General features: G+C 42.0%; 1 protein-coding gene across 1 annotated transcript in view; it reads right to left on the reverse strand.

Annotated features, from left to right (window-relative positions):
• The window catches only part of LOC140225495 (LHFPL tetraspan subfamily member 6 protein-like), a 468185-nt gene extending 455653 nt beyond the window's left edge, over positions 1–12532 (reverse strand). The window contains exon 1 of the mRNA XM_072304600.1: positions 11856–12532. The gene's annotated coding sequence lies outside the window, so the exon portion shown is untranslated. The remainder of the gene's footprint in view (positions 1–11855) is intronic.
• Between the last annotated feature and the right edge of the window lie 679 nt (positions 12533–13211).

Genomic DNA, 13211 nt, shown 5'->3' on the forward strand with positions numbered 1-13211 from the left:
GCTCAACTTATAAAGCAAGGGTGTACTCGTGCAGAGTATTCACGAAGTAGTTTCAACTTGACTGTGAAAATATTTCAATTTCAGACACTAGCAAATTCTCCATTCTTCGATTCTTCGTTGGGAAAACGACGAAATACACCGAACTTTGCTGCTGCGCTAAAGAAGAACGCCGTATGTATGATACTTTAGGCGTTGTTAAATTTCCACAGGTAAATCACGAATTTTCGGAAAAAGTTAATATTTTTCTTTCAATTTTTCAGATAATTTTGTTCGCAATTTTACCTAAAGCTTATGACAAATTCTTTGGAAAAATATTCAAAACTCTCCTCAAAAACCAAAATCTTATCGAAGGAAATTTGGTAACCGTCGCATGTTCATACGGTGCACTGGAAAAAAAAAAACACATTGGATCTGGAGTCCAGACTCTTAAAAACATCGACAAGAAAAAGTACTTTGGATTCAATCAGAATCTAGCTTAAATCAAGAACCAAGCCTCTTAATTTAAGCGGATTTCGTTTTGATTCAAGCAAAAATCCGATTGAGTCAAGAGTATTTTTCCTTGTCAAAGTTTTCAAGAGTCTGGACTCTAGATCCGACGTGTTTTTTTTCCAGTGTGTTTTTTATCCATTATGTTTTTTTCCAGTGTTTTTTTCCAGTGTGTTTTTTCCAGTGTGTTTTTTTCCAGTGTGTTTTTTTTCCAGTGTGTATTTTTTCCAGTGTGTTTTTTTCCAGTGTGTTTTATTTCCAGAGTGTTTTTTTTTCCAGTGTGTTTTTTTTCCCAGTGTGTTTTTTTTTTCAGTGTTTTTTTTCAGTGTGTTTTTTTTCCAGTGTGTTTTTTCCAGTGTGTTTTTTTTTCAAGTGTGTTTTTTTTCCAGTGTGTTTTTTTTCCAATGTGTTTTTTTTCCAATGTGTTTTTTTTTCCAATTTGTTTTTTTTTCCGCTGTGTTTTTTTTTCCAGTATGTTTTTTTTCCAGTGTGATTTTCCTTAGGACGGCAGTTCGGGCCTAAAAACTCTCAGTTTCGTACACAGTGCGGCGCGAGCCTCACCGCTCCGAATCGTCATTAAAGCACCGCGATGCGGGTGCTCGCCGGAGCCGCTACACCTGTATAAATTACGCGATAAATAAGGTTACGGTGACGTCGCGAAAATAAATATTATTTTAATGCGACTTATGAGTGGCGCAGGATCCGCGCCGCGTCTAGACAGTCGTCTCCAATTGCGCCCCGGGGCCCTCCAGAGCCTCGTTCGGGTATTTACTTCTTTCGGGTTTATAAAGTGACGCGGCAATTTGCAGCCCGTTTATCGCGGCGCCCGTTCCGAGCTCGCGTCGAGGGCGTGCGCCCTCTCGTGCCGCTACGTCAAGTGGTTGGGGGTGCTACGATACCTACAAGGTTTTAAGGGAAATGAACCTGATAAAAATAACGGGAACATGCAGGGTGAAATTACATGGAACTCACGGGGTTATCAAGAGCTAGGACTCCAAGTTTTGTCATCAACGGAGATGTTGCATGTGTGAGGGATTTGCGATTTGACCATTGATTCTTGTGTAAAACATCGCGAGAAACACGATGGTGCCGCTGGATTTCTCTGAAATCCACTCCCAAGCGCAAAAAAAGCTCTCAAAGTGAGGCCAAAATGGTGGGGATATCCCGCCCTACCCTGAGAGTCCACCTCTACATCAAAACAAACTCTCCATGCAAAGATAGGGAGCAAATACATTCCCAGGGTTGCCGTGTTTTCAGTTTTGGAGTCCTCAAAGAAAGTGGCAGCCCTGTCAATGTGTTTTCTCCCTATCTTTGCATGGAGAGTTTGCCTTGATGTAGAGGTGGACTCTCAGGGTAGGGTGGGATATCCCCTCCATTTTGGCCTCAACTTGAGAGCTGTTTTTGAGCTTGGGAGATGATTTCAGAGAAAACCAGTGGCACCATCGTGTTTCTCGCGAACTTTTACATAAGAAACAACAGTCAAATCGCAAATCCCTCACACATGCAACATCTCCTTTGCGCCCCGGGGCCCTGAGAGCTTCGTTCGGGTATTTACTTCTTTCGGGTTAATAAAGTGACGCGGCAATTTGCAGCCCGGTTATCGCGCGGCGCCCGTTCCGAGCTCGCGTTGAGGGCGTGCGCCCGCTACGTCAAGTGGTTGGGGTGCTACGATAGGTATACAAGGTTTTGAGGAAAATGAACCTGATAAAAATAACGGGAACACGGTGAAATTACGGGGAACTCACGGGGTTATCAAGAGCTGGGACTGCAAGTTTTGTTATCAATTAACTTTGGTACACAAGTGGTCAAATCAGAGACGAATCCAGTAGATTAGCAACACCGGGTTTCCTCCATAAAAACCTGTGTTGAATAATATATTCTTGACAGACTACGGAGTGACCCCTTCAAAATCGATGTGCCGCGAGCAATTGGTAAAATCTAGCATTATGTTGAACAGGCCCGACACATCCCATCTCGGGCCCTGGTACCAATTTTCTGGCCCACGCCCCTAGCACAGAGGGGGGGGGGGGGGTCCGCGGGGCCTCCCCCGGGAAATTTTTGAAATTTTAAATCTATTTGGACGCATTATGAAGCTCTTATGATGGAGATTTTCCATCAATTTTTGCAGAATAATTACGCCTTTTTGTTTACTTTCACACCAAAAACTTTCGAATTGTTGCATTCAAAACATCTATAAATTTTTTTTTGAGGGGGCAGATGATAATTTTCAATTCTATGGGGAGCCGGGCCCCCCTGGACTCCCCTTTCGTACGTCTATGGCAAGGGAGTTAAGCCATTGAAGTCGAGGATGCCCAGAAAGGAGCCTCTTAGCATCCGACAACGGAAGAAAATGAAACACAGTTACTAAAAATATCATTCTACATATACTCAAAATCTTGAAAATCTCTAAAAAAGTAAGACAAATTTTATAGTGCCCTAGCGTGTTTTTGAAACTTTATTCACCTTTTGCGGAATTTTTAGGGTAATTTGCTCACTTTTCCCTTCGAGACAAGGGTTATACATGAATTCGTAGTGGTTTGTCACCTGCGTCACGGGCCCCTCCAGGGCCCGGGCCCCGGTACCAAGGACCCAGTATCCCCCCCCCCCCCCCCTTGTGGCGGGCCTGATGTTGAATATGTCAACAGATATTCTAACTGAGATTGAAATTCTGATCGTCAGCCTAATTTTAGACAAAATAATTCATTGCTTTTATCGGAAAGAATTCTCTGTAAAAACATACTTTAGTATTTCAAAACGATTGGCTTGATGCTGCGAAAAGTACAGAATACAAATACGCAAGATAAATTCTATGATTTTAAAAAAAACTTGAAAATATTTTTCTCATTTTACCTACTCAAATAAATTTTCTCGGCTTTGAATTTATTTCAGGGTGCGGCAAGGTAATTCCAAGACTTCTTTGGAACTCATTTGCCCAAAATGTCACTTGCTTTCTTTTGACTAACGTATCAGTCCTATGAACACGAGGCCGGATACGGCCAGTTTTGGTGATACAACTATACCAGCTCCGGAGTGACGGTTAAGTATAACCGATCATTTGAAGGCGTTTTTCTGCGCTTAGCCGCATCTCTCTGGGCCACTCGAAAACATATCAACCGTTCAAAACTTGTAGAAAGCAACAGTTTCTTCAGGTACGTTTGGCATTTTGACGCGGTTTTTATTCGAAGTTTAACGAGCCCTTTAACGTGGCATTGCAGAAAAAAACAGTTTTTACAGAATTAGGGTCATATTAATCAGCTTGACTTCGAGAATAGATCTTGACTAGAAATTTTAATAATTTGCCACTACAAAAAATACAAATAAGGAAGGAAAAAACTCTATGATTTTGACATTTTTAAGGAAAGGTATAAGCGAGCCTACCTTCAAATTCCCAAAACTCGGAAAATATTTTCCTCAATAATTTGTATCTTTTGCGGTCATAAATAATTGTTATCCCTATCGGTGACCCTTCAAACTTTCAATGCTGAATTTTACTCAAGGTTGACTAAACTTGCCCTTTTTAAGATGCTGTTTAGATGAGCCACCAGGCGTTGCCAAATTTCCTTCGAAAATCATGAATTTTCAATAAAATTTTTAAATATTTTACCCCCAATTTTTAGAGGAATTCGTTCTTAATTTGATCTGAAAATTCTGAAAATTTCCAAAAAAAAAGAATACTCATATTTTTCTTCAAAATCAAATATTTTCAGAGAGGCAACATTTGAATGCTTTCACGGAGTTTTTATTGAGCACGGCAGAAATGGCGATTTTATAAGTAGATTCTCAGGCATTTCCAACTGAAAAAGTCACTGATTTTTCATCTAATGCAAATATCAGAAAAATGTTGAACAAAAATTTTTCAGGTAAATTATTGTAAAAAATGTAATTGTTCCAGTCAATTTTGCAACTTTGGAACAGATTTACGTTCTTTCGTCCAGGAAACGACAATTTTATCATGAAAATTTCACGGAAACGATAAACATATTGCGCACACAGGAATGGATCAATAGACAAGATACGGAAGTAAGCAACACTGCATATATTTTGTCGTCGCCCCCTCCCCCCCCACGAAAGAACGTAATTATATTTCAATGTTGCCAAATTTACCCTAGCAAATCGCAGAGAATTATGGACATTTCTAGCTGAAAATTCCCCTGATTTTTCCTCTGATCTCGTACTAAAATCAGATAATTTTGATCAAAAATTTCACAGGTACATTCTTGTAAGACATCCAATTGTTCGAGTCAATTTTGCAACCTTGGAATGGACTTACGGTCCTTCGTCCGCGGAACGACGTGCAAAAATCGCAAAATGTTTGGAGAAAAATTGCACAGGTACATTCTTAAACCGTATGGGGGACTGTACTGTCACAGGTTTAGCAATCCTGCGGACCCCAGCTGGTAGCCCCTGCCTCAAAGGGGGTGGGTAGACAGGGCTCTTAGCTGTAGTGAAAGCAACCTGTCTAGGAGAGGTAACTCCGAAATCAAACCCTGGTCCTCCAGGTTGGGGGTTGGGGCATCGGGCTGACTCCCCGATCCTCGGAAAAAATGTACAATGTCAAAAAACCCAATAACATATGCCTCGGTAACCATGGAAACAAACGGACTCTTCGACTTAGATTACGGAAAACGACCCTCGCTTTTGGTACTTGGAATGTGCAAGGCATTTCCAAGAAACTGACGGAAGTGGTATCGGAGATAAAGAACAACGGGATCGACGTGGCGGTAATAACGGAAACGAAGAAAAAAGGCCACGGATCAGAGAGCCTTGGGGACTATGATTTATTCTACAGTGGAGTGCCAAAACATCAGCGTGCACAGCAGGGTGTCGCAATTCTGATCCGCAAAAAATTTCGAAAAAATATTAAGAACTGGGAAGCCATCAACGCTCGCATGATTAAGATGAACCTAACTATGCACGGTCACAGAGTCACTGTTTTGGGGGTATACGGGGTCAATGATGATGCTACCATCGCACTTAAGGATCAGTTTTTTGAAGAACTGGACGAGGAGGTAGTGAAGGTAGGACCTGGGAGAGAAGTCCTTGTGTTGGGAGATCTAAATGGAAGAACGGGATCCCGGGTTAACAGTAAAATCGTTGGCCCGTTCGGTGAAGTTACAGTGAACGACAACGGAAGCCGCATTATCGACGTTTGCGAGCAGAGGGAATTAAAAGTATTGAACGGGTTCTACCAACACAAGGATATTCACAAATATACTTGGGTCCAACCTACCCGCGGCTTAAGATCCATCATTGACTACGTGCTCGTTAAACAGGTAACAAACCTGAAGATCCAGCAGGTGAGGGTATGTAGAGGACTCTCCTGCGGTAGTGACCACTATTTCCTCAGAGCGGATGTAGCCTTTCCCGCTCGTGTGTCGCAGAACGATCAAGGCGACAATCAACAACCGGAGCGACAACGCGTACATCAAGTTCAGTACAACATCGATAGCCTAAAGCACCCGAGTGTCAAGGCTCTGTACGCAAAGCGCCTGGATGAAAAGTTAGGAGATGCATGCGATGGCAGTACGGAAGAGCGGTATGAATTCATTAAGAATTGCGTTCACTCGGCGGCAGCGGAGGCCCTGGGGGTTTCTGATCAAAAAAATGATAACAGAAAACCGTACTGGTGGGATGCGGAGGTAGAGGAGGAAATAAATGTGAAAAGGAATAGGTATCATCAGTTTCTCTCTTCCCAAAAGTTGGATGATAAAATCATGTACAGACAGGCTCAAGCAAGAGTCCGTCGGGTAATCACTCGGAAGAAAAATGAGGCTTGGGAAGAAAGCTGCATGAAGATAAATACCTACCTTGGAGGCCGGAAAAGTACGGAAGGCTGGAAAGTGATCAAAGGGTTGCGACGGAATAAAATGCGCGACATCATATCTCCGATACCAATTGACAAGATGGAGGACTATTTTAAAGATTTATTAACGGAGAGGCGACCCGAGTTTCAAGGCGAAGTCATAAGCACTAAAGAAGATTCCAACGTGGAGATCCAGCTCCAAGATGTAGTGAAGGCTGTGAGGGAGTTGAAAACTCGCAGAGCTCCTGGACCTGGGGGTATACCGGCGGAGTTGATAAAATGTGGTACCGGTAAACTATTTGAACATCTGAGGAAACTTATGCAAGACTGTTTGCATGGTTCCGAAATACCAAAGGATTGGAAGGAATCTTGGATTACTCCCAGTCATAAGAAAGGTAGTAAGCAAGATTGCGACAACTACAGAGGTATATCGGTCACAGGAACCTTGAGCAAGGTCTACGGTAAAATTCTCAAGGCAAAGGTCGAAGAGGTTTGGAGCGGCCAGGAAGCCGAAGAACAGGCTGGTTTTAGAGCCGGTAGGTCTACCGTCGACCATTTGTTCACCATTACCCAGGTCATCGAGAAGAAAAGGGCGGTCAGCCAGGAGCTGCACTTGGTGTTTGTGGATCTTCAGAAAGCTTATGACAGCGTGCCGTTAGTGAAGCTTTGGGAAGCCTTGGAAAAAAGGGGTTTTAGCAAAGGACTTGTGGGGGCAATTAAATCATTTTATAACGGGACGATAGCAAAAATTAAATGTCGTGGAGAGTTGTCCGGAGGTTTTTTCGTCACAAAAGGGCTAAAACAAGGCTGTTGTTTGTCACCAACACTATTTAAGGTATACCTAGAGCACGTTTTAGAGGAATGGAAAAAGAAGGTTGCAGGAATGGGCGTTCCACTCCTTGATGGGCAGACCCTTTATACTCTATGCTTTGCCGATGACCAGATCGTTGTAGCTCAAGATGAGGAAGATGCAGATTACATGACGCGGAAGTTGGTCGAAGAATATCGGAAATGGGGCATGGACGTTAGTGTGTCCAAGACAGAGAAGCTGGTCGTGGGAGCAGCGCATCAACGGCAAAGCATAGAGCTTGAGGATGGACGGCGCATCGAAGAGTGTGACGAGTATAAGTATCTCGGTGTTTGGCTCGATCAGGATGGAAGGATGGATAGAGCAATTAAGGACAGGATCATCCAGGGCAGGAGAGCCATCGCGATGCTGAACGGGGTGCTCTGGGATCAGAGCATCTCAAAGGCAAACAAGCACCGGATATATGACGCCATCGTTAAAAGTATCGTGCTCTATGGTAGTGAAGTGTGGCCTTTGACGAAAAGAACGCAAGAAATGTTGAGGGCAACTGAAATGGATTTTTGGCGGCGATCTGCCGGCATTTCGAGACGGGACCGTGTCCGTAATGAGAGAATTCGCCAGGTGATGAAGGTTGAGAAAGATATCGTGCACGACGTCATGTCCAGGCAGTTATGCTGGTATGGACATGTGCAAAGAATGTCGGAGGAGAGGTTGCCCAAACAAGTTTTGGATTGGGTACCACCTGGGAAGAGGCGACGGGGACGTCCCGTAAAGGGTTGGCGGCAGGGCGTTGACAAAGAGATGTTGCGGTGTCAGTTGCCCGATAACCTCTGGGAAGACAGGCATATGTGGCGCTTGGGTGTCGTAGAACGCCAGAGTGCGTTATAAAGCGACTTTATATATATATACATTCTTGTGAAAAATCGAATTTTTCACGTCAAAAATCGGATGCAAAAATCGGAAAAAGCTTGGAGAAAAATTGCACACGTACATTCTTGTAAACAATCGAATTTTTCGAGTCAATTTTGCAACGTTTTGTTACGTTCCTTCGTCCGAGAAACGACGTGCAAAAATCGGAAAAATTTTGGACAAAAATTGCACACATACATTCTTGTAAAAAATCGAATCGTTCACGTCAATTTTGCAACCGTGGAATGGACTTACATTTCTTCGTCCGCGGAACGACGTGCAAAAATCGGATGCAAAAATTGGATAAAGTTTGGAGTAGACGTACATTTTTGTAAGCAATCGAATTTTTCGACTCAATTTTGCAACGTTGAAATGGACTTACGTTCCTTCACCCGGGGAACGACGTTATCACAGTATCAACCGGAGGAACCTCGCGCGGATTGAATACCAAGTGCGAGGCATAATTCCGCTGGCAACAGGCTCGCTCATTAATAACACTATGATCCGAGGCTTGAAGAGCTCCCACCTCTCTCCTCTCTCCTCTCGCGGAATGAAATACCTGCCTCGGCATCCTCCCTCTCCGGTGACTAATTCTCCTTCTCTCTTTCTTCCTTTCATTATGAGCTTTGTGCTAAATACTTTAAACATGGGAGGGGCGCTAATTTCCAGACACTCGCGCTCTCGAGAAAAACACGTCCGCGCCGGAGTTGAGAAAAAATCACTCGGGGCTGCAATTAAAAGGTTGTTAGACTAAACTTTCTTCTCGTCCCCGGATTCGCCTACCTTGCAAATGTTGCAGCGGGGCGGGGGTGGGGCTCGCTCTTGGGGGTTGTTACAGGGTGTTGCCCTGGTCCTTGAGTGATTGACGTGGTAATTTGTGTTGCACGCAGGGTGTTTTGTATAATATGCTGCCGTGCTACACAGAGAAAAAAACCTCGTGCGTAGGACCCGAAGTTTAGGTCATATGGATCTCTGAAGTTTTCGGATTGAGCATCTGAACACTTTAGGTCTAGCTGTCGAAGTTCGGATTACACATCTGAAACCTCAGTTCTTACATCTGAAGTACTTCAGATATGAGAACCGAAGTTTTTCGGATGTGAGAACCGAAGTCTTTCGGATGTGAAAACCGAAGTACTTCAGATGTAAGAACTGAAGTTCCAGATGTGTGATCCGAACCTCGACAGCTAGACCTAAAGTGTTCAGATGCTCAATCCGAAAACTTCAGAGATCCATATGACCTAAACTTCCGGTCCTACGCACGAGGTTTTTTTCTCCGTGTATAAGGAAGAACGCCGTATGAACGATCGAGAGTTGCCAAATTTCCTTCGATGAAATGTTTATTTATTTTGGGAAAGTTATGAATATTTTTCCTTGAAATTTGCAGGAAGTTAGGTAAAATCGCTAACTAAATAATCTGAAAAATTGGGAGGAAAATATTCAAAAATTTACCAGGAAATGCGCGTTTTATCAAAGGATATTTGGTAACACCTGAAGGTTTATACGGCGTTTATCCTTAGCACGGAAGTATACCTTGGGACGACATAAAGGCGCAGTCATACTTGAAGAGGAGCTTAAGGTGGATCTTCAGTTTTTGGGGCGATGCATTTTGGTTGCGATTCATAAATCTCGAATTCTAACTTTTAGGTGAATCATTTTGGAAAATTCTAAATTTCAGTCTGGAGATGAGTAAATCATTTTGATGATCTTCTTTCTTTTGATCATCTTCTTTCTTTTGATCATCTTTTTCAAGATTTTGGAGGATGATTTATAGGGATGCTTTATTATATATAAGGAAAATGACCCCAAAGAAAAATATGAAAATATCCGACAGGTAAATTGTGGAACAAACAAGTGAAATCACCCTGTTTATCAACGTATTATTCAAACTCTCTAATTAATATCCTTCAGTCGTAAAACTCAGGCACTCAAAGAAAGTTTCACTCGTTTTTTTAATTTTTGAAGGATTAATTAAAAGTGTAGTCTCTCGATTCTCACTCTCAATCTCACAATTTAATCTATGCTTATAGAGACGTGTATTCGCAATAGAGGCATTGATGCCTGAATAAAAAATGCCAAGGATACGAGACCTGTTACAAACAAGGCAAGTACTTATGCAACAAATTCTTATTGAGGTATATTTTATGCTCCTTTTCGAAGCAGTGAGTCGTATAACTCAAGGAGTTAAATGATTGAAGCACTTATGTAGGTATTAAACTTTCATATGTACGGTTAAGAGAAATAATGAAAGGATAATCCATGTAATCTTTGTGACGTGTGCGAAGAAGGACATTCAGACCACATTTTCAAGAGTATATAGTTTGACTTTAAAACAAGGAGGTTGAGTTCATCCGACGATGATGACCATTTTAAAAGTGACAATTTGCCAATTATTACTTGACACAAACATGTTACAGTAGGATGACGCTTGATATCTTCTAATAATTTAAAATGTTTACCTATGAGCACATTCTGTATAAATTTCAATCGATGCAGTTGACTTGTTCCTCGGCGAAAGACTAAATTAGGACCGGAAATTTCGAAACACAACAATGGAGGTACGTGGTTTTGCACTTTAGCCATCGATATTTTTCCTCTCTTGGGACACGCACAGTGCCGATTCAATCGAATGCAAAATTCAGAAGAAAAATATTTTTCCGATTCTTCGCATCAAAACCTAATGCAAATTGGAACGCGTTCAGCAGAAAGGAACCAAGCCACCTCCGCTATTGCCAAATTAAATCGGGCGATTTAATTTATTACATTAAATCGGTTGCGCGGATGTCCATGCAAACAGTGAATTTTCTGCATAGTAAGAAGCAAATTCCTTAAAATTTAAAGGAACCCGCAGAAAAGTTCTCTTGTAAAAAATTAAATAGCCCAGTTTTTAGCAATAGCTGATATGTGGCTTGGTTCCTTTCTGCTTGACCCTGTCCAATTCAAGGATGTCATCTTTTGCTTGGAGGTGTGACAACTATCACTGCGGATAGCGATCACTTGCTCTGACGGATTCCGCAGTTTGGACCGAGTGAAAAGCGGGTGGAAGCAAGGGATTGAGAAGGGTGAGAACGTCAATTGTTTTGATGTGGAGGTGTCCCTTTCAATTGTGTATTACAGGGACACGAATGAATGAAGGTCTCTTGATCCGACTCGTGTTCCGTGAACAGAAAAATCTTAGTTAAGTACAAGCACAGTATAAGTATAGTACCTACAAGCATAATATAAGTATAGCACCAGAAGTATGATATCGGTACAGTTTTACCAGCACCGTAAATATTGGTGCATTTTTAAACGTCAATGAGCAGAGATGGATGTAACAATGTGAAAGGACACTGCTCAGTGAGTGCACATACATAATCCCGGCGATTTCGTTCAAATATTTGACCAAGGAAGAAAACACATTAATGTAAATTGATAACATGTGAGTTTTCAGCAGATCAGCTCCTCGAAGTGAAAGCCGACTGCAGAAGTGATAGAGATACAAACCTGACACCGTCGGCAAATAGAGAATTTGCAAGTGTCGGAAATTTGATGAATTTCGTGTTTGAGTGGAAACTACTGAGTGAACTGAACACGAAGATACCCGTGGTTCATGACTTGAACAATTATTTGAAAAGATATGAGAAAATTATCTAATCTGCTAAAATGCATGTGTTTAAATGAGAAAAGCCGCTAGATGACGTCACTAGGCGGTGCATTTTCGCACTTTTCAATATATTTTTGTACTGTTTACCATTTTGGTAAACATTAGTTTAGGTGAACATTCATGAACCATTTCTTGCACATTAGTTTTAATTGATCTTCAATGATAGAATTGTACGATTACAGTAATACAACATAAAGAAAACTCACCAAATTATTCAAACTTCAAATTCTCAGCTTTTATATTTGCATGTTAATCACTCAATGAATCTTGAGCCTTGTGATTATGTCCACTGAAATGACTCAACTCAACGGAACCGGTCAAGATTCTCACACGAAACAAAAACACTTCACTAAAACGCCGTCCTCGCGAAATGATCTGTACGGTTTGGCTCACGTTTCGAGAAACAAGTACAGATTATGATACTTGTTGAAGTTATGGAAAATGCTGCAAGTTTTACAGAAAAATCACGTGAGAAAAAGCAATACTTCAAAGTTATTTTTCAATAAGTAGCAGAGATAAGTAGATATTGTGATCAAGAAACTACACTTTTCTAATTATTTTAATTACGCAGGAAGGTTGACCACAAACTTTTACTGTTCAACGATTAGGCAACAATCAGAGATAGAGAGACTGTAAGATCCTTGAATTTTGCCATTCCAAAATTAGACTCTTCTCTTAGCTTCCTGTCGCTACTTTGAAACAATTTCCCCCTAAATACACGGGTAAACTCCACTCTCGCCACGTGTCTTAAAACCCGAAAATGATGGAGGATTACGTTGGAACAACCTCCTGGAGATCGAACGTCGAGTTGACAAAAAAGAAACCGCGAGATCGTCAAAAAATATGGTCCAAGCTCGCGATAAGACCGGCGCGAGAACCAACCCACGGGGGACTGAATTCGCCGAGAAAACGCCGGCCAGACAGCGATCGAGGGTTGCAGCTTCCGCCGCGCGAGGGCGGCACGGGACACTGGCGCCAGCGTGCATCAATGCATGCGGGTTCACAAGGGCATTTTTTCGCACGCTAGTCGCTACCTCATTCCAGGATTGGTCGAATAATTACACTTCATTGATCGAATAATCGACGTAAAGATTATCGCACCACAATTGATTATTTGTGAAATTGAATATTCGATTATTATTCGAATAAAACCAGAAAGTTTGACAAATCCCATGAAAAAGTCCCGTGGAGACAAGGTCTAAGATTTGGTGCCTCAGGTAGCATCTTCGACGGCCTATTTGTTCCGGCCATGCTCCAGAGTGGGTATGCACTGTGGTATCACACCAAAATGAAGGAAAATTTTAGCTTTTCACTTTCCTCAAATTACTAGCGTATATGGACGATGGCATTATCCTCACTTCGTTGGATGTGGAGATCTAGCACGCAATTATTCGAGCCCCGAACTAGGTATGGACGGCGTAAGTCCGCAATCACATATCTCCTTTGCGGTGTCTGAGAATCTCCGCCTCTCTGTTATTTTCTTAAAGGAGAACAAATTGACATCATGCCTTGAAGTTTATCTTCACACAGAGAGAACAGATCACGGCAATTTTAAAGAATTG

This window comes from Bemisia tabaci, chromosome 9 (genome assembly GCF_918797505.1).
Source record: "Bemisia tabaci chromosome 9, PGI_BMITA_v3".
In the NCBI taxonomy this organism is placed as follows: Eukaryota; Metazoa; Arthropoda; class Insecta; order Hemiptera; family Aleyrodidae; genus Bemisia; species Bemisia tabaci.